The sequence below is a fragment of the Schistocerca serialis genome, chromosome 5 (genome assembly GCF_023864345.2).
Source record: "Schistocerca serialis cubense isolate TAMUIC-IGC-003099 chromosome 5, iqSchSeri2.2, whole genome shotgun sequence".
NCBI classification, from domain to species: domain Eukaryota; kingdom Metazoa; phylum Arthropoda; class Insecta; order Orthoptera; family Acrididae; genus Schistocerca; species Schistocerca serialis.
In genome coordinates, this window is record NC_064642.1 from 788398729 (window position 1) to 788418977 (window position 20249).

Sequence of the window (20249 nt, forward strand, 5' to 3'; positions counted from 1 at the left end):
GTTTATAAATGTTAAGTTAGATTCAGATCCGATGACGGCACTTTCAGTGTGTTGAAACCGGTTATCCAGTAAAGAGTATTTAAGCGATCTAGGCTTTTGAGTTACTTCTACAACAGAGTGATCGCCCCACTACGCACTATGTGTTCAGTGCAAAAATTTTATACTTCCTTCATTTACCTACCAGCTGTAGCATTTTTTCTGTTACCCACGGTTTCCTTCCAGTCACCTTCCTTGTACCTATGTTTTCCTTTCCAACTTCTTTGCTTGCCAATTTTTTGATTTACAAATTTTCTGCTGTTCTGCCTACTGACCTATTCCTTATTGCTGTATCTATCGCCTCAGAGAACTTCAAGCGTATCTCGTCATTCCCTAGTACTTCTGTATCCCACTTCTTTGCATATTGATTCTTCTTGAGGAATCTCTTAAACTTCAGCCTACTCTTCATCACTACTAAATTGTGATCTGAGGTTACATCTGTTCCTGGGTACACCTTATAATTCAGTATCTGGTTTCGAAATCTCTGTCTGACCACAGCATAATCTAACTGAAATCTTGCCGCATCACCCGGCCTTTTCCAAGTGTACCTCCTACTCTTGTGATGCTTGAACAGAGTGTTCGCTATTACTAGCAGAAAGTATTACAGAGCTCAATTAGTCTCTCTCCTCTGTCATTCCTTGTCCCAAGCCCATATTCTCGTGTAGCCTTTTCTTTTACTCCTTCCCCTACAACTGCATTCCAGTCCCCCATGACTATTAGATTTTCATCTCCCTTTACATACTGTATTACCCTTTCAGTAACCTCATAAGCTTGTTCTTCAGCTTGCGACATTGGCATGTACAGCTGAACTATCGTTGTCGGAGCTGGTTTGCTGTCGATTCTGATAAGAAGAACCCTATCACTGACCACAGTAACGCACTGCCCTACCTTCCTATTCGTAAAGAATCTACTCCCCTGATACCATATTCCGCTGCTCTTGATATTACTCTATACTTATTTAAACATAAATCTTTGTCTTTCTATTTCAGTTCAATGAACCCTACTGTATCTAGATTGAGACTTTTCATTTCCCTATTCAGTTTTTGTAGCTTTTCTTCCACGCTCAGCCTTCTGACATTCCACGACTCTACTCGCAGAACATTATCATTTCGTTGCTTATTCAGTCTTTTTATTACGGTCAGCTCCACCTCGGCAATACCCTCATGGAGATCCGAATGGGGGACTATTCCGGAATGTCTTGCCCATGGAGAGATCATTATGACACTTTTTTCCGTTGCAGGTGACATATCCTGTGGATACACTTTATGTATTTGATGCAGTGGTTTCCATTGCGTTCTGCATCCTGATGCCGTTGATTCTTCCTCCTTCAGGGGCTGTTTCCCACCCCAAGGACAAGAGTATTCCCTGAAGTTCTGTCCGCTCCTCCACCCTTTTTGACAAGGTCGCTGGGTGAATGAGGGTGACTTCTTATGCCAGAAGTTTTCGGTCGCTGATTATTAAACAAGATTTCAGCGGTGGCGGGTTTCGAACCCGAGACCGAGGCCGTTTTGATTACTAAGGGAGACCCCACCCCTAGACCACGGGCACTACCCCTGGACCACGGGTGCAATCCAGATTATTTATTGCTAAACTCAAGGTCTCTCCCATAGCGATGGAAGGCAACAGTTGCAACAAAATGACAGCAAATGCCGACTCGTTCAGAGACTTCAACTGAATGAGGCGGAGAGTGAAATGTTCATATGTGTGTGAAGTCTTATGAGACTTAACTGCTAAGACCATCAGTCCCTAAGCTTACACACTACTTAACCTAAATTATCCTAAGGACAAACACACACACCCATGTCCGAGGAAGGACTCGAACCTCCGCGGAGAGTGATTCTCCGTGCTATTTGTAACCTCGCATGCTGCACTTTGGTGACCGTCGACAGTTAACAAGTAGGTTCCCGGAGCCATCATGGCACTCGTTGGCAAAAGAACCGTTAGTCCAGCCTCAACCAGCAATGGCACTGCCCCTTTGCCTCTTAGGTAGGATCACCTGTTCGGCGCCAGTTCTCAGAACGAGGAAAGACCAAGTATATCTCCACCCTTACTTAGCTTCGGCTCTAAGTTGAAACTAAAAGGCAGAAAACATTGTTGGATTTCACCATCTTGAGCCTTTTCTATATTAATTAAACTGGGAATCTAAAAACTACCCGCCGCAGCCAACTCATGTTTGAGTATGTAAACAAGACATCGGTAGAGTCTGCTGGCCTGGGAAATTACTAGTATAAAAAGAGAAATTAAGTTAGCGATTTGTTAAATAATCAGCTGACCGATCCATGTTTGGTATCAAATTATCCGAAATTTTATCAGGAGTCTGAATCTGTGATAGAAATCAAATAATTTCTTATATTGGGTAGGTGCGTAAGTTCGTAGCGTTTTTCCATGAGTTTAATACACACTGCAATATACGTAACAGAGACTTTAGTCAACAATGAGATGTTCTCCTTCACTATTTACAAATGTCTGCCAACGCTGGGGTAGCTTTTCGAGTCCACGACTGTAGCAATCAAGTGGCTTTGTGGCAAAGACCTCGTCGAACCATGTTTCAAAAGGCTTTTTCATACGGAAAGGAGTCCCTTGAAGGTTGTTTAATAGACAACGGAAAAGGCGAAGATCTGAAGGTACAAGATCAGGCGAATAATGTGGATGAGGAATGATTCCCAACCATACTCCTGTGTAGTGTTTTGAGTCAATCCAGCAGAATATTGTGAGCGTTATCGTGGAGTACCATTACTTCACGCAGTCAAATTGCTTCAAATTGCTCTGAGCACTATGGGACTTAACATCTATGGTCATCAGTCCCCTAGAACTTAGAACTACTTAAACCTAACTAACCTAAGGACATCACACAACACCCAGTCATCACGAGGCAGAGAAAATCCCTGACCCCGCCGGGAATCGAATCCGGGAACCCGGGCGCGGGAAGCGAGAACGCTACCGCACGACCGCGAGCTGCGGACTCTTCACGCAGTCTTCCTGGTCAACGGTTTTCGATTGCGCCTACACCACATCTCATATGTTGTTAATAAATGTCAGCTCTGATGGTTACATCTCGGGGAAACAAAACGTAGTACATCACACCGTCGCTGTTCCACCAGAGACATGCATTTTTTTTTTTTTTTCTTTTTTTTTTTTTTTTTTTTTTTTTTTTTTTTTTTTTGGACGCACGGGAGTTGCTGTGATGTTCGGGCACAACCATTCCTTTATTTTCCTTATGTTAACATAAAGACACCATTTCTTGTCACCAGTAACGATACAGTACAGGAATGGCCGTTGTTGTTCACGAGCCATTTGTTGACGAGCAGGCAGAGATACACATACGGCCACCCACTGATTTTTGTGATTTGGCTCAGAGCATGGTGTACCCATAAACCAGATTTTTGAACCTTCCCCGTTGCCTGCAAATGCCGCACCATAGTGGAATGATCACAGTCCACCACATTTGCAAGTTCTCGAGTACGCTGACGTGAATCATCGTGGATTAATGCTTTTGAACGAACTTCATCAAACCCCGAAGGTCTTCCTGAACGTGGAGAGTCGCTAATGTCAAAACGAACCTCCATAAAACGAGAAAGCCGTTTCCTTGCGGTGCTCTGTCCTATGGCGTGATTCTCAAGCACGGAGCAAATGTTTCGGGCTATCTCCGCTGCTGTTACCCTCTACTGAACTCTATCAGAAGAATGTGTCTGGTGTTCCGATTCCTCCCCTTGACACTTTATTTTATAGCGTCCACAGTTATCTCCAGCTGACTAAACCACAACATGAAAACTCAAACAGCAAGGGAGAAATACAAATAGAAAATGGCAAACGGTAAATAAACGCATAGCAGCCGGAATACCGACATGCAAAACAGAAACGCTACGAGCTGATGGACCAACCTAATATTTCTCTCTCTTACTTCGTGATAGGGATTGATTTGAGCAGTCGCTGTGGCCCTGCCAGGCGCAATATTTGTGCTTATTCAAATCACTGCGTTACAATATTGCAGGATGCCAATATCGCGCTATACAGTTCGAGATGAGACAGCTAAAATATTTGTCCTAACAATGAAAAGAAGACAGTCTTTTATTAGCCGCAACGGAAACACTTGAGTAAGGTGACATGTGTCGGAAAGCGAAGCTGCAGTAGTCACAAGCTGAAATGGCAGACTGGAGGCAGTCCGACCAGGCAGCAGATCTGTAGGAAAACCAAGAACTAGAAAATCCGAGTCCATTACAAGCTAACTTCGTAATACCTACAGAGGATTCCGAAGAAAACTGTCTAGGACAATGCCAGGTGGTATTACAGCGTGTTATCAAATGCTTGATGTCCAGACAGCAAGTGACGGTTTGGCGAGCCGGGCGGAACTTCAAAGTGAAGAAGATTTAAGCAGAATTATTGCATTATGTGGGATCCAGTATATAACTGAGTATCACACGGGTCTACCAGCGTTCTGCACGTGCCGAGCGCTGGCTAGACACCCCTCCACAAAAACCAATGGTGAAGGCCTCGGTTAGGGCCACTGGGTCTTGGATGAATGCCCTCTGCGAGATAGCGATCACCAGGTGCACGTCGAACGAGTAAACGCCCATCAATTACGTGCAGGCAGAAACTGCTTACATCGCTGAAGACCACGACGTGCCTTTGCATGTTCCAAGTTGTCCTCTGACAGGACCAGGCAAACCGTCGATGTTGAGGCGCCGGCCGAAGTGGCTGTGCGGTTAAAGGCGCTGCTGTCTGGAACTGCAAGACCGCTACGGTCGTAGGTTCGAATCCTGCCTCGGGCATGGATGTTTGTGATGTCCTTAGGTTAATTAGGTTTAACTAGTTCTAAGTTCTAGGGGACTAATGACCTCAGCAGTTGAGTCCCATAGTGCTCAGAGCCATTTTTGATGTTGAGGCGTGAATGAAAGATGGGCTAGAGGTGTGCGCGTCCGTGATCTCACTGCTAATAACCGCTTCGCAGCAGTTTGTGTTGACACTTGTGTGTTGACAAGCCCTCTTATCTGTTGATATGGAGGGCGTCTGTGCTGCGTGGTTTTCCATAACCTCGTACACGTGCGTGAGAATGTTCACGTGATCAGTAATAGCAGCATCGTTGGGCAACTGACGCAGTACGTCCAACTTGTGCAGCAAGCCCCTAGAAAGGCCACTAACTGACCCCTTTTAAACTCGCTCAGTCGGCTGTAGGAAGCACGACTTCGTGGCATTGTTGTCTGCTTGCTACACACGTTTGCACCACACTGAGCTCTCTTTTTGTGAGCATTCCCTATTAAAGAATAGACACAGATGGCGGTCTGGTTGCTACGTCACTAAGCTGTTAGCGGACGACGCTGAAACTATTATCAATATATCTACTGTCCTCCAATACCGTCATCAGATATATATACCGTCATCAGATCAAAATCGACGTCGTCTTTCCAAATGTGCTAATTCTTTTTTCCTTCCAGTGTATTTCGAGAAAGAAAGGTGTCATTGTGCATTGTATTCGGCGAAAGATAAAATATCTTTGTGAGCAGGTGGCTGAATTTGCTTTCGTATTCTTCTATGCCTTACAACTTTATCTCTGTGACGGCACTAAGATGGAGTAGTAACGTGCTGGACACAGTTTAATAAAAATGTACTTCCTAAGTCAATTTATGTATTATAAATAAGCAGTAATTAGGAAGTTTGTTATGTACCATTTAAAAGAACTTCCACGATGAACAATAAACAATAAAGCACTCTTACAGTTTTTGTCAGAAACCAATGAAACTTGAATGTTAAATTAAAAATAAAAGATACTATTAAAATTTTTTTGCCGTTTGAGTTCACCTTTACCAAAATTTTAGAATACAGAAAACTAAAGTTGGCGAATTAACCCAACATATAGTACGATAATCAACATCCGAGTGGCAAACCAAGTTACAATAGTTAAAGGTGACTTCTTACAGCTCCAACCCCTTAGGCAAGTCATATTTCAAGAAGTGAAGGCCAGGTTTGAATGTGATAACAACCAAACGCTTACAGGCAGCAACTTCGAAACGCAGCGACCTCCGGGTAACCACCTTAATTTTAAGTATTCTAATGTACAATACAGCATACCTGCCTGCAACACACCAAAATATTTAAAGACAATAGCAATATTTAAGACATATATTAAACAGAATTAAGTTAAGCACCACAATAAGATTCAATTTGATCATTCAAAAGCATAAAAACTGCAATAAATTTTACCAACATTTGAAGTGGTCAACAGAATCATGCCAAGATAATTCAGGAACGCCTCAACGGCTTATACGGGTTAAATGACAATCTAAATAGACGTAATTGGTCCACCTCTCACCTTAGAATCATTCATGCTGATCGTAACTAGAGTGTTACTATGGAGTTGTTAACTCAGACACTAGCCTACAATTACCGATGTGTTAATCAGTTCACAAACAAATCCACTAGCGTAAAAACACAGAGTTTGTTTAAGCAAAAAATCACTCCCTCACATTGTTTGAACATAGCAGTTTTAAGCCGGCCGTGGTGGCCGAGTGGTCCTATGCGCTTCAGTCAGGAACCGCGAGACTGCTACGGTCGCAGGTTCGAATCCTGCCTCGGGCATGGATGTGTGTGATATCTTTAGGTTAGTTAGGTTTAAGTAGTTCTAAGTTCTAGGGGACTGATGACCCCAGACGTTAAGTCCCATAGTGCTGAGAGCCATTTGAACCAGTCTGAGCAATTCCAGAAAGCGCATACAAGGTGCGAAGGGTTTTAAACACGGTGCAATTTACTAAGGACCTGGATGACGGAACCCGATGGTACACTACAGGGGTCTAATACCCTCAGTAGCATAGGATAATGATAAGGCAGATGCTCCCTATCGAAACAACACAATTCCAAGAGGTCACAGTTCAATTCTTAAGGCTGGCGGAATGATTGGAGTCTCGACTTCAGAACTGTGGACTCCCTCCAGTACAACAGCAAGCAACGTCTCGAGGTAAGGGCAGCAACCACACCAGAGGTAAATAAGTCCGCTGTACACCAACAAGCCAACCCTCTCGCTGAACCAACCCCTCGTCCGTAACGCGGAGCCACTGTGTTTACCAGGGCCCGCCAAAAGCCGCACCAGTTCGGTGCACTGTAAGACACTTCCGCCAACGAGGACGAGCCAACCACTCCATCTCTAGGAACTAAATGTTCACACCTTTCAAAAACCGACTCTCACGTCGATGCCTCCTAGCGAGACTCCGGCGCGACGAACAGTCGGCAGCCAGCTAAAGATTGTAACCCCGCAGAGAGAGCAATCGCTAGTACTTCCATCACGATTCAATTCTTCACACAGTACTGAAACACGATTCAGATTCAATTTCCCTTTCGTTTAGTTAGTTCTATCATTTGCTCTTTCTTTCTCTCTCTCCCCTTCGTAACCCCGCATAGAGAGCAAGCGATAGTACTTCCATCACTGTTCAATTCTTCACACAATACTGAAACACGATTCAGATTGTTTCTCTTTTGTTTGGTTAGTTTTATCTTTTGATGTTTCTTTCTCTCTCTCTCTCTCTCTCCTTCAGGTATCTCTCACTATAGACTTTGGAAGAGCCCATCTTTTTCACACGTTTGTCAAAATGATAAGGCAAAGAATATTCGAATATGTTTCTCATTGTACACGTTTACTATATATGCCCCAACGAACACCCAGAGAGCTTTGATACTGTCAAACATCAAGGTCATATCGATTTATTTAGCTGTTTACATCGGAGCTGTGGTTCTCCCTAGCTTCTGCAGGAAGTTCAATGTAAACTCCTTGTAATGACTTGATGTAAAAGCAGCAGGCAGCGCTCACGATTTTGAAATACTCATGACAGAAGACGGACACAACTCAACACGCGACGTAATTAGTCAAAGGTACGCTTGTCCAATCTATAGCTGCGACTAAACGAACTAGAACATACACCGCGATAAGGACATTTCATTGTCTCCTTGTCCGTAGCGCACCTGTGTATACAGCGAAAACGCGGCCCCGCCTGTGGCGCAGGTACTGAACGCCAGCGGCCTGTAATAACGTAATGTGAAAACGGCCACGTTGACAGGATGAACAATGGACGCCATTACCGCTGCAAAGGAACATGTGGATCAATACCATTTTCGTGTTTCGTTTCGTAAAAACGCATTTATGACATCACGCGACGGAGCGTGACCTCGGCTCGTGTCTCAGCTTTCGCTCTGCTTCCTTTCTCTCTCTCCCTCTCTCTCTCTCTCTCTCTAACTATACCTGTCTCTGTCTCTCAGTCACTCTCTGCTTCGCTCTGTTCTATTTCGTTTCCCATTTGCCCGTTTACAGGAGCAGAGGACAAAAAACGAACGCCCAGCCGCCACACGCAGCCCCTGGCGGGGAATAGCCGAGTTACGTAATTGTCCCTGTGCTGATTACAGAAACTGCAGACAGCATTGGGTCTTTTGTTTGGTGTACAGGATGCAGTCAGCGTAGGTGTGCGAAACGCACTGCCATGCCACCAGCGAATGATTTTCCTTTGCAGGTTGTTTTCGGTGATCTTTGAGTCACGTCCATTCCCTGGAACAAAGATGAAAGAATGTAGCTACCAATGATATTTGTGCAGTTCAGCGCTGTATTTGCTGTTAACAATTACTGTCTTCTAAGCCACAATTTTTTACAAGTTCTAAGGAAATATTTAAAGTAGTACATTAGCAGTAAACCTTTATTAAAGCACAATCTACCAAAAATAGTGTGATCAAACGTTTGTTGGTGTCGTGGCGTTTGAAGGCTGGTTTGACCTTTGAAGGCTGGTTTCGCGCAGCTGTCCATGATATTCTGTCTTGTGTAAGCCTCTTCATCTCTACATAACTACTGCAACCTACATTCATCTGAATACGCTTAGCGCAGTATGACCTTGATCTCTCTCTACAATTTTTACCCTCCGCAATTCCGCATCATCAAATCCACTATTTCTTGATGACTCAACCGATCCCATGCCCTATGTTTCTTTTATGCCGAATTCGATTTACCTCATTCTTTTGTCGACCAACCCATTTAATCTTCATCATTCTTCTGTAGCACAATATTTCAAAAGCTTCTACTCTCTTCTTGTCTGAACTATTTGTCGTTCACATTTCATTCCCATAGAAGGCTACAATCTAGACATATACCTTCAGAAAAGACATCCTAAAACTTAAATTTGTATTCGACCTTAACAAATCTCTCTTTTTCAGGGACGCCGATGTTGATGGTGCCAGTGTGTGTTGTGTATCCTCTACACCTGTGCCACCACCACTCATTTAACTGCCTAAACAACAAAACATATCTACTATTCTTGATGTCTGATCTAGTAATCTAATGACTTCAACATGAAAAACATCTTAAGCACTTCAAGAAAAATTACTACAATTATGACAACGGAAGTGTGTAACAGTGGAGGCCAATTATTACGGAACTACAGTTTACGAATAAATAATACGACTGCCGCTTTTACCATTACTGATTCTCTATTCTCGCAGCTGAGAAATTCACATCGCCCTGAACTAAAATCAGTTTTAAGTGAAAAGAAAAAGTTTTACTATTTTAATATGATCAAGTCTTGGGATAACTACCAAATAAGTAGCCGAAAATTTTATCGTTTACTACTTTACTTGATTTCTTAATTTGGGTTTCAGTACAATTATATGGTTACAAAGATACCTATCCCTTCTGTTACGTATCTCATATCATTTCATAAATAACAGATGTAATTTATAAAACTTTCCACGCTGATGCAGAGTAGTTCTTAACACCTCTTATTCCGACGAGAAACAACAAACGAAAAACTGAATCATTTCGACAGAAGAAAACACTAATGAAATCGGTCAACTAATTGAGGTCAAGAAGTTGTCGAGTAGAGTATCTACAGATCACGGAAAACATAGTAACAACAGTCACATAAAAATTGGGTTCATCTGACATTGCAAACGTTACCAGATTTAATTCGCCTGGATTCCATTACCTTGGTTTCACTTTTCTTGATGTTCAACTTTTAAGACCCTTTAAAGATTCTGCCCGTTTCATTCAACTGTTATTCCAATTTCATTACCTTCTCTGACAGAGTTGCAATGACACCGTCAAACCTCCAAGGTGTTATTTCTTCAACTTGAATGTTTATCCGGCAACAAATGTCAGAAGTGAACAGATACGCATTTAAAACCAGCTACTGTGAATTTTATAGCGCTGTCTTACTAATTATTACCACAACCGTATCCGAGAACACTACTGCAAACCTGCAATAAGCCGCTTGACTCAAACGTAGCAGTCTCAAAGCATGGTAATGCAGTAATTTTTCACTACTGGTATTCTGCCAGTAAGGGGTGGAGAGGTCCTAACGTAACGTCCCTTGTCGCCAGGGTGTGCGTCCACACCCTGTATTAAATTCGAGCCCTTTCCGGTGTGTCTAATGAGGTGAGAGAATGCAACACGTCTGTTGATGATCCATCCACTTGGTGCTATACGAGATGAGTGAGCGATGTACAGTCATCTGATTTCACCCTGTCCCTTCTCTCGTTATCACACTACAAAAACATGGCATCACACAACACACACACACACACACACATACACACACACATACACACACACATGGAACAGAGGCTATTGTATGTGGACGAAACGAACCCTTTGCGCTTAGTTGGATAAGCAGTGGATGTGTCACTCGATGAGATGGCCAGCCACTCAACTTTGTTGAGCACATTACAAATTTATCAAATTTACCTGTCAGAAACTTTGACACCAGTTCAGCGTGGCGGCTGTTCCTGCGCCTGAATGTCGGCAAACCCCACCAAGAGGTGTCGCAGGGGTTACCTAACCGACAGGCGCTAGAGCTGCCGACAGTTTGATTTGGTGTCGAAATTTCTGAAGACACACTTCTTACTTGCTTAACAAAAGTACGTGAGTGGCACAGATAGTGCCAACTTTGGTTCTTAGAGGGACCCTTTGTATTTTATTCACGCACGTGTTAACGTTGCACTTCAACGTGATCATGGCGGAAAACAGGAGGGCTGATAAAGCGTAAGTACCCTTTCCTGCTTTGGATCACGTTCAGATTTCGTCGAATGGTTTCGTACAGTCCCTAGTGGTTCCAACATTTACACGAGAGTGCAATTGCCGTAGTGCTGCGCTCTAAAAGGGAATGATCACTTTCGATGGGGATGCAGAACCACAATGTCCTTAGAGAAGGGTTGAAAAGCCCGATGTTGTCAGCAGTGTCTAAGGATGTCAAGCATATCTTCCTGTCGCTTACCGCACTGCCACTGCGAATTGTCATTTTCGAAACCACGAAACATGTGGGAAACTATGCCCCAGGGAAAGAGATGGTTTCATTGAGGTCCTTTGTCTCAATCGTATCGATTGCGAACAGCAGTGTGTCTTAAATGTGTCCCGCGGCCACCCGTAAGAAAACCGCGTGATTTCACCGCTGGGTGTTGCAGTTCTGCCTTCCATCGCAAAAAAGGCAAGAGAAAGGGTGAAATGTGGATAAAAGAGGTAGTTTTGTCTCCTCATCCAGCGGGATATCCAAGGTGGCGTTGGTCGGATTTGTAGTGAAACTTGGTGCCAATGTGACATCATTAACCCATCTTACAGCTCACATGAACTTCCATGCTTTGGCCTTTTTCCTCGCATGTCGACTCCTTGCTGTCTGAAGCGTCAGCGAGGCGCTACGCTTTTGTACAATTACAGATGAAAGATGTATGCATCTTTGAGCCAAATTTTAAAATTATGCATCTCAGCGGAAGACAGTTGCGGGGTTACGAAAAAGTGATCCTGTAATTCTGTTGCGCACATTAATTTACTGTCACATCACTGATATCCATTTCTGCCCAAGGTACGTCGTCTTTTTTTGCACGAATAATTAAGATTTGCACTTTTTTTTATCCTAGTAAGGGTGGAGAACTGAGAGTTTAACAGCATATAGAGTTCACTCAGAAGTAAAGAGCTATAAGAAATAACTTTTCTGGTTGCAGTATGGCGTACTTAATTCGCTTATGTCTGAAGAGCCATTCAAGATAGAATATTCAGATTTAGCATCCTGCCTACACTGAGGTTATTAATGGCAGCGTATAAGCATCGAAAGATCAAGGATGGGGCAAGATATCGAACGTCTCCTTCTGAAGAAAAACATTCCAACCCTTCACCATAAGCACTTTTGGGAAATCAAAGAAAGATGTTTGTCAGAAGGGGGTTTGAAACCAGTTACAGCCAAAAGTTCAGTGCGTTATCCACGGCGCCATATGAGTCTTCTGCTTTACGCTGCTCGTTTTGTTATTTTAGGAGTCCACCTCTATAGGTGCCCTGCGGTAGGGGTGGGGGAGAGGGGGGGGGCGGGTTCCATTCCTGGCAGCGTGACAGATTTTACCCGCTCGGGGACTAGGTGTAGTGTTATTCTCATCATCATAGAGGCTCATGTCTCCGAAGTACAGGGTGATTCAAAAAGAATACAACTTTAAAAATGTGTATTTAATGAAAGAAACATAATATAATCTTCTGTTATACATCATTACAAAGAGTATTTAAAAAGGTTTTGTTTCACTCAAAAACAAGTTCAGAGATGTTCAATATGGCCCCCTCCAGACACTCGAGCAATATTAACCCGATACTCCAACTCGTTCCACACTCTCTGTAGCATATCAAGCGTAACAGTTTGGATAGCTGCTGTTATTTCTCGTTTCAAATCATCAATGGTGGCTGGGAGAGGTGTCCGAAACACCATATCCTTAACATACCCCCATAAGAAAAAATCGCAGGGGGTAAAATCAGGGCTTCTTGGAGGCCAGTGATGAAGTGCTCTGTCACGGGATGCCTGGCGGCCGATCCATCGCCTCGGGTAGTTGACGTTCAGGTAGTTACGGACAGATAAGTGCCAATGTGGTGGCGCTCTATCTTGCTGAAATATGAATTGTTGTGCTTCTTGTTCGAGCTGAGGGAATAGCCAATTCTCTAACATCTCCAGATACTGTAGTCCAGTTACAGTAGCACCTTCGAAGAAAAAGGGAACAAAAACTTTATTGGCTGAAATGGTACAGAAAACGTTCACCTTAGGCGAGTCACGTTCATACTGAGTTGTTTCCCGCGGATTCTCAGTGCCCCATACACAGACATTGTGACGGTTGACTTTCCCGTTAGTGTGGAAAGTTGCTTCATCACTAAACACAATCTTTGAAACGAAAGATTCATCTGTTTCCATTTTAGCAAGGATAAAATCACAGTAATCGATTCTTTTAATCTTATCAGCTGCAGACAGTGCTTGAACCAATTTCAGACGATAAGGTTTCATAACTAACCTTTTTCGTGGGACTCTCCATACAGTTGATTGTGGAATTTGCAGCTCTCTGCTAGCTCTGCGAGTTGATTTTCCTGGGCTGCGAACAAATGCTTGCTGGATGCGTGCTACATTTTCATCACTCGTTATCGATCGTCCAGAACTTTTCCCTTTGCACAAACACCCATTCTCTGTAAACTGTTTATACCAACGTTTAATACACCACCTATCAGGACGTTTAACACCATACTTCGTTCGAAATGCACGCTGAACAACTGTCGTCGATTCACTTCTGCCGTACTCAATAACACAAAAAGCTTTGTGTTGAGCGGACGCCATCTTAGCATCAACTGACGCTGACGCCTAGTCAACAGCGCCTCAAGCGAACAAATGTACAACTAAATGAAACTTTATAGCTCCCTTAATTCGCCGACAGATAGTGCTTTGCTCTGCCTTTTGTCTTTGCAGTGTTTTAAATTCCTAAAGTTGTGGTATTCTTTTTGAATCACCCTGTAGCATCAGATAAAAAGACTTACACCGCGCGATCGAACATCCCCAGATGGTTTCTCCTGGTCAATAATATGCACGATCTTACCATTTCATTTGTTATTTTAGGAATACGTGTTGGTCGAAAAGTAAAGTTCAGCTGTAAGGAAAAAAAGGTCATTCGGTCTACACAGAAGGCAGATATTTTACCAACCCTAGAAAGCATTAGCAACACCAAAAGAATTTTGTGCTTGGAAACTGTTTAGCTCTTGGGTAAATGAGAACGACTGAGGAAAGGGATTTATTTGCTCAACCACTAATTTCAGTGTAGTGAGGTTCTCATAGAAGAGAATGTGTATCAAAGGACAGTACGCATTTAACTAGTCCAAGGTGAACAATATTAACAACCGCATTAAAATGCACTGCACTAATGTAATGAAGTAACCGTACGAGGCTTTTTTATAATGATTGTGTCTAGTGTCATTAGTTAAGTAATTTATTACATGCTTCAGCTAAAAGCAGGCCAAAGCGTACAATATAAACAACCCCATTAAAATGCACTGCATTAATATAATGAAGTAACCGTACGACGCTCTTTGATACCGATTGTGTCTAGTGTCATTAGTTACGTAATTTATTATATGCTTCAGCTAAAAACGGGCAAAAAATATGAAATTCAACGTCAATGTCCTATGCACTATACTGTAAACTGGTGATAAGGATATCCACGTGAAAGTTAACCAAGTCTGGTATAGTATCAATCTGTAATCCGTCAGATTGCATATATTCCAAAATTTTGATAGTCTGTGAACTTTCAGCCTTTGTCTAAGGCCCACCCACGCCCTTTAACCGATTTTTCTACAGTTCTAGCATTGTGATGTACAATATATCAGCGTACTGATTCCCACATTAGCATTGTGACTGGGCTGAAGATTTCCTTGCAAATGGAACAGCGCAGAGAAATCTTCATATTGAACAGTAGCCTCGGGCGTGCACCAATTGAGTGTTTTAATACCATTACTGTTTACTATGTACAAACAATCTAGTGCATAGCGTTGGCACCTCTGTGATACAGCTCGCAAATGATGCTGTAGTATGTAGAGATACGGGTGTGAAGGAAAGCTATAGTTAAATGCAGGAAGTCCTGCCGATTAACGACGACTGGCGCGTAGTTTGGTCTTTGGCCACTGACGTAAACAAATCTGGTAATGCACTAACAAGCAGAAAGACGAGATATTGCTTGACCACACGAATGCCGAACTGTCATTGGAAAGAGCCACACTCATTAAATAATTATCTGATAGTATGTGTACGGAGCTATTTTATTTGGAACGAACAAGTAAAATGATGGTATGAATAGTAGATGTCAGACTAATTTAAAGATTGCTGAGAAAGTGTAGTTTGTCCACGAAGGAGGTAGCTTAAAAAACCCTTTAGTACTCCTCAGAGCTGCAATATGCGATCTGTAAGTGTCAGACTACAAACCTAAAATTTGGGTTTCCGTTCCCATCCGGTCTAAATAGTTTTTCCCATCACTTATCGCTGCCTGCTCTTCTGGCAATGGTTCGATAATGTCAAAAATGTCGAAATGCATACTGGTTCAATATTAAACTGTGGACCCTCTTGTAACAGGTTGCATTAGTGAAACAGATGGTAGAAGAAAGGCAGAGGCCAAGTGCAAGTGAACCACTGAGATTTTCTAACCAACGTTAGGGTAGAAGACAGTCTAACGTGGGTAATGTATGTGAATATCTATTAATAAAACCAACAAACTGCAGGGACGCCTTCCTGACTGGAAACAGAAGGCAAAATGTCCTACGAACCACATCACACAACACTTCACGGATGTTCGTCTGTCTGAAAGGACCCATGGATGGCGTCTGTGAGGGTACATGTTGCGGCATAGCCGTACTACCTCCCGACCTTTTCCATCTGCTTGGTCATATATAACCACCATCTCGGCTTGTTAACGATATGAATGCCCGATTATTCTGCTGCTTACAGTACGTTGCGTCAATCACACAGCCTGCAGCACATAAGGACACACGGCTCGTGGTCAGAGGAACTTGTTTTAGCGGGAGCGCCTTCGATCGTAGCAACGCTGCATTTCCGGACTCAACTTCATAGGACATTTTGTCCTCCATTTCCAGGCAAGAATCCGTCCCCGCAGTTCTTCGGTTTTATTAATGTTCACCCTGTATACACCGTGTCCTCCCTAAATTCACAAGCTCATATATTTCCGAAATCAAACAAAATGTGAAAAGTGCTGTTGGCCAGGGACGTTCCTGAGTCACAATCTAATACAATGAACAGCAGTGCACATTATCTAGAAGTAAACAAACATCACCTTCAACACAAAGCGAAATGAGAACTAGCGGTATAATTAGTAATGGTAGACTAGGTTTCACTGCACTAAACTTTATAGCTTCTGGAATACGTAGACTTCAAATAATGGAAGCGGTGCCACAGTTTCTGCCGTAATGCCGTAACGCCGTAATACAGGTTGCCTGCACTGTTCTGAAGCCTGATGTAGGCAACCCTTGCTCTTCGATTTATGGCGGTAGCTGTGGCACCGTTGTCATCCTTTAAAGTCTACGTATTTCAGAAAACATGAGGTTCAGAACAGTGAAAACAAGTCTTCTATCACTAACTGTACCTCTAGTTCTCATTCCCGTAGGAAAAAGATACGTGTGCCCATAAAAAAAAGAAAGAATAAAACATAGCTTAGTTTTGAAAGCGACGTTTGTTTACTTTTGTGAATTGCCCATTGGGTGAATCCCTGACAAAGGTGCAGCCTTGGCCAATTGCATTCTTCACATTTTGTTTCGTTTCGGAGGAAGCATATGAGGTGGTTGAGTTAGATGGAGCTTCCGACCAGATCTGTTATATAAGGCTTTAGTTTACCTCATCAGGATATCCTTCCAAGTGTTTTGATTTTGTACATGCTCTTCTTCTGTGCCAAGTCTTCTCATTGTTCATTGTTCGTTTTGGAGCGGGATGGTCATAGTGCAACCTCTTCTCTTCTTTCACTCCGGTTTCCATTCCAGGATCATTTTCGGTATTCTTGCGGCCTCCATTCTTCTTACATGTCCATACCATTGTAACTTCATTCTATCGATCACGTTATGTATTCTTTCCCATATACATACACACACACGATGGGTAAAGTAATTATATTCTATATTACTGCTGCACCTGACTTACCTTCAGTTCTGTGAAAGCGCTTAAAACACGAAGAAGTGTATTGCTTCCTGTCAGTGAAAAACGTAATATCGAGCGCAGTGGTAATTTAGAAAAATTATTGTCTTTGCTGAAGGCAAAATTCACAACGTGGAGTAGCTTCATACCAATTGTAATGTGCAACCTGATCATAAAGATATCAGAATTTGAAAATGATGAAAAGGAATCACGAATGACTTCTACAATGTTTGAGCAGAAAAGTTTACAATTGTACATAAAGTGTAGTTAAGGTAGCATGGTGTATATAGCACATGTGTTTGGAACACGTAGTATAAAAAGCCACAATACGTGAAATATTTGAAAAAAAGAAAATCTACATAGCTCAGAAAATACTGAAAGAAACTCATTAAATGGGAATGTGACAAGTTTAAATGTCTTAATATTCGGACGGATTAATGGAAACCCCTTTCTGTAACATGCTGCGGAAATCACTCACTTTATGAATCCACAAAAGTAACATCACAACATGGAAAACACTCAATAAAGTTCTGAAGAAAACTAACCAGAAGAAGGGCACACGTTAATGTCACGAGTTCTGTAACTGAACTCCTGACTCTGACTTCACTTGTGCTCCGATCTTACACAACTACAATGCATCTAACCACATCTGCCATTTCAGTCCGCAGCGACAATCCAGACTCCACTCGACCCTCACTTTGTGCATTCAAACTCTCCGTTCACTACCCTGTCACGTTTTGCGCTCGTATCTCATTGACATGCATTCAGAAATGGATATCTCTGTACACAGAAATATCTTTGCAGGATGTCTGTGATTTAACAACACGCTAGAGATATTCAAAAATTTAAAGTTGTGCATGTGACAGACAACTTACAAGCTGTCTGGGAAAGTTTAAGAGAGGGTATGTACAGTTAATCAGAATGTGTATTGCGAAACTGTACATACATTCTCTTACATCTTTGCCATCGATGGCAGATACCGTGAACATAGTAGGCCAGCGGCTCCGTCACAACAACAATACCGTGGGACTGCCGACTATGCTTCGCTCTTCTGGACTCCGCTGGATTCACTGTCTCGCTATGCTGCGATGCAGTTGGACTTTGCCAGCAGTGCTCAAGTACAGGTAATGAAATTACTTCCTGTATCACCATGGTGTAAGTTATGTGGAATTTTTTGGGCTTGCGTTACTAAAAGGTCTGAATGAATACGTCCTGAACCCTCTGACATTCAAGCGTCAGAAAAAATCAGAACTTCCCTCCACTGTAAATGTGAAAGATTTTGAGTATTACTGTAGGTTACAGGGTTTCGTAGACTTCCCGACTGTGGAAAAATAAAGAACTTCCCTCTACTGTAACTGTGAAAGGTTTTCAGTATTGCTGTAGGTTACAGGGCTTCGTGGATTTCCCGACTGTGGTGTTTCCGACCCTTAGGTTCCACAGACACTGTGACTCTTCTGTCCTACTAACTGTGCACCGTGGTATTTCCTCTCTTCCCCTCTCCCCCAGAGCCCCACTGCAGATTTACGCCAATCGTTCACCATGAGCGGACGTGTTGTCACCGTCAGTCAGACAGTGCCCTCGCCAACAGCTTTCGCTTCCGTGTAATTTCGTACGCTCCTAGAGTTCTATACACTTTCAGTAATGAAATGAATTACAACAATGAAGTGGTACCCAGGTCTTCTAAATAATGGTCACTGCTACAGTGTGCACAGGAAATGAAAAGCGTATATAAATTGGTTGTGGACTAATTTCGAGCCCGCATCTCGTGGTCGTGCGGTAGCGTTCTCGCTTCCCACGCCCGGGTTCCCGGGTTCGATTCCCGGCGGGGTCAGGGATTTTCTCTACCTCGTGATGGCTGGGTGTTGTGTGCTGTCCTTAGGTTAGTTAGGTTTAAGTAGTTCTAAGTTCTAGGGGACTTATGACCACAGCAGTTGAGTCCCATAGTGCTCAGAGCCATTTTTGAACTAATTTCGAACGGAGTAAATGCTAAGGCCGTTTAAAAATTTCAAACGGCAGCATTTTGGATCAATAGCACCATTCGTGCCCATCTGACGAAACAATTGTGCACATTAAAAGACTGCAAGAAACTAGTACGCGGAGAAGAGAACTGCCTGATTTCCAAACTTGTATATCAGAATGTCTAGATCTGGAAGATAAAGGACTGGGTTCGTCGCTGATATGCCAAATTATGGAAACTATAAGATTGGATGTGTAGAGCAAGAAAAGGAGCTGCTGGAACGACCCAGAACCCTTGTTCTAGTTCAGAGGTTCAGCTGAGCGAAGACATTTTGAAATTAACTGAAGAAAATAGGTTTTTGAAAATTGACGTTGGGTCTTTTAATGTCATAAGAATCCTGGCTTTCTGCTACAATGAAGAGGGGACAATCCTACGGGAAAATGGAACTGTGTTTACGGACGCGACATTTTACAGTTTTTCCAAACACTTCAGAAAACTGTATTCAGCATTACGTCGATGCCGGAAGCACAGAAGAGAAGGCGAAGGTATTTATTGTTGTATGTGCTTGACCCCCGGACAAAATCCATTATACATATGAAAGACTTTCTTATGGACTGAAAAATATTATGTCTGGGTGAGCACCGAAAATTGCAATGTTCCAAATGGCTACTACTAAAGTTGTGAAAACAGTGCTCCCCAAAACAGCCGTTGGTTCCAGTTTTCACTTCAAATATTGTTTGCGAAAGGATCTGGAAGAATAGTCGTTAACAGGAGAATGTAGTATTGGGGAAGAACGACTGTTTTATCTCATGTGTGTTGCAGTGGCACATCTTCCACTACCCGATGTTGACGTAAAGTGAACGGTAATAACAGAGGAAATGCCCAGTGGAGAAACGGTCACGCAGTTTGTGGACTATGTAGTAAATCAATCGATCCTGGTATAAAGAATGAAATATGGAATACTTTTAACCAGTAGAAGAGGAGCACGAATGCTGTCGAAGGATGAAGTAGTTACTCAGTCGCCGAGATGCCTTCACGACATATTCATGGGTTGCTTATGTTATGTATCACCATCTGTAGAAAACTGTATGTTGTAGAGATTGCGCATAGTATTTCTACGTCCACCCCTACATGTCGGCCGCTATTTCGTGGTTCTCTACTATTACACTGCATTAAGTTTGATCTCGTGTTCGATAAATAAATCACAAATATTCAGTGTATACTTACAATAAATAAGCTGAAGAAGGAAGCAGTAAAAGCTATATTTAAAATGAAGTGAGATTCCACTGCCCCGCCTCTTCAAAAGAAAAAAAAAAGGTGCA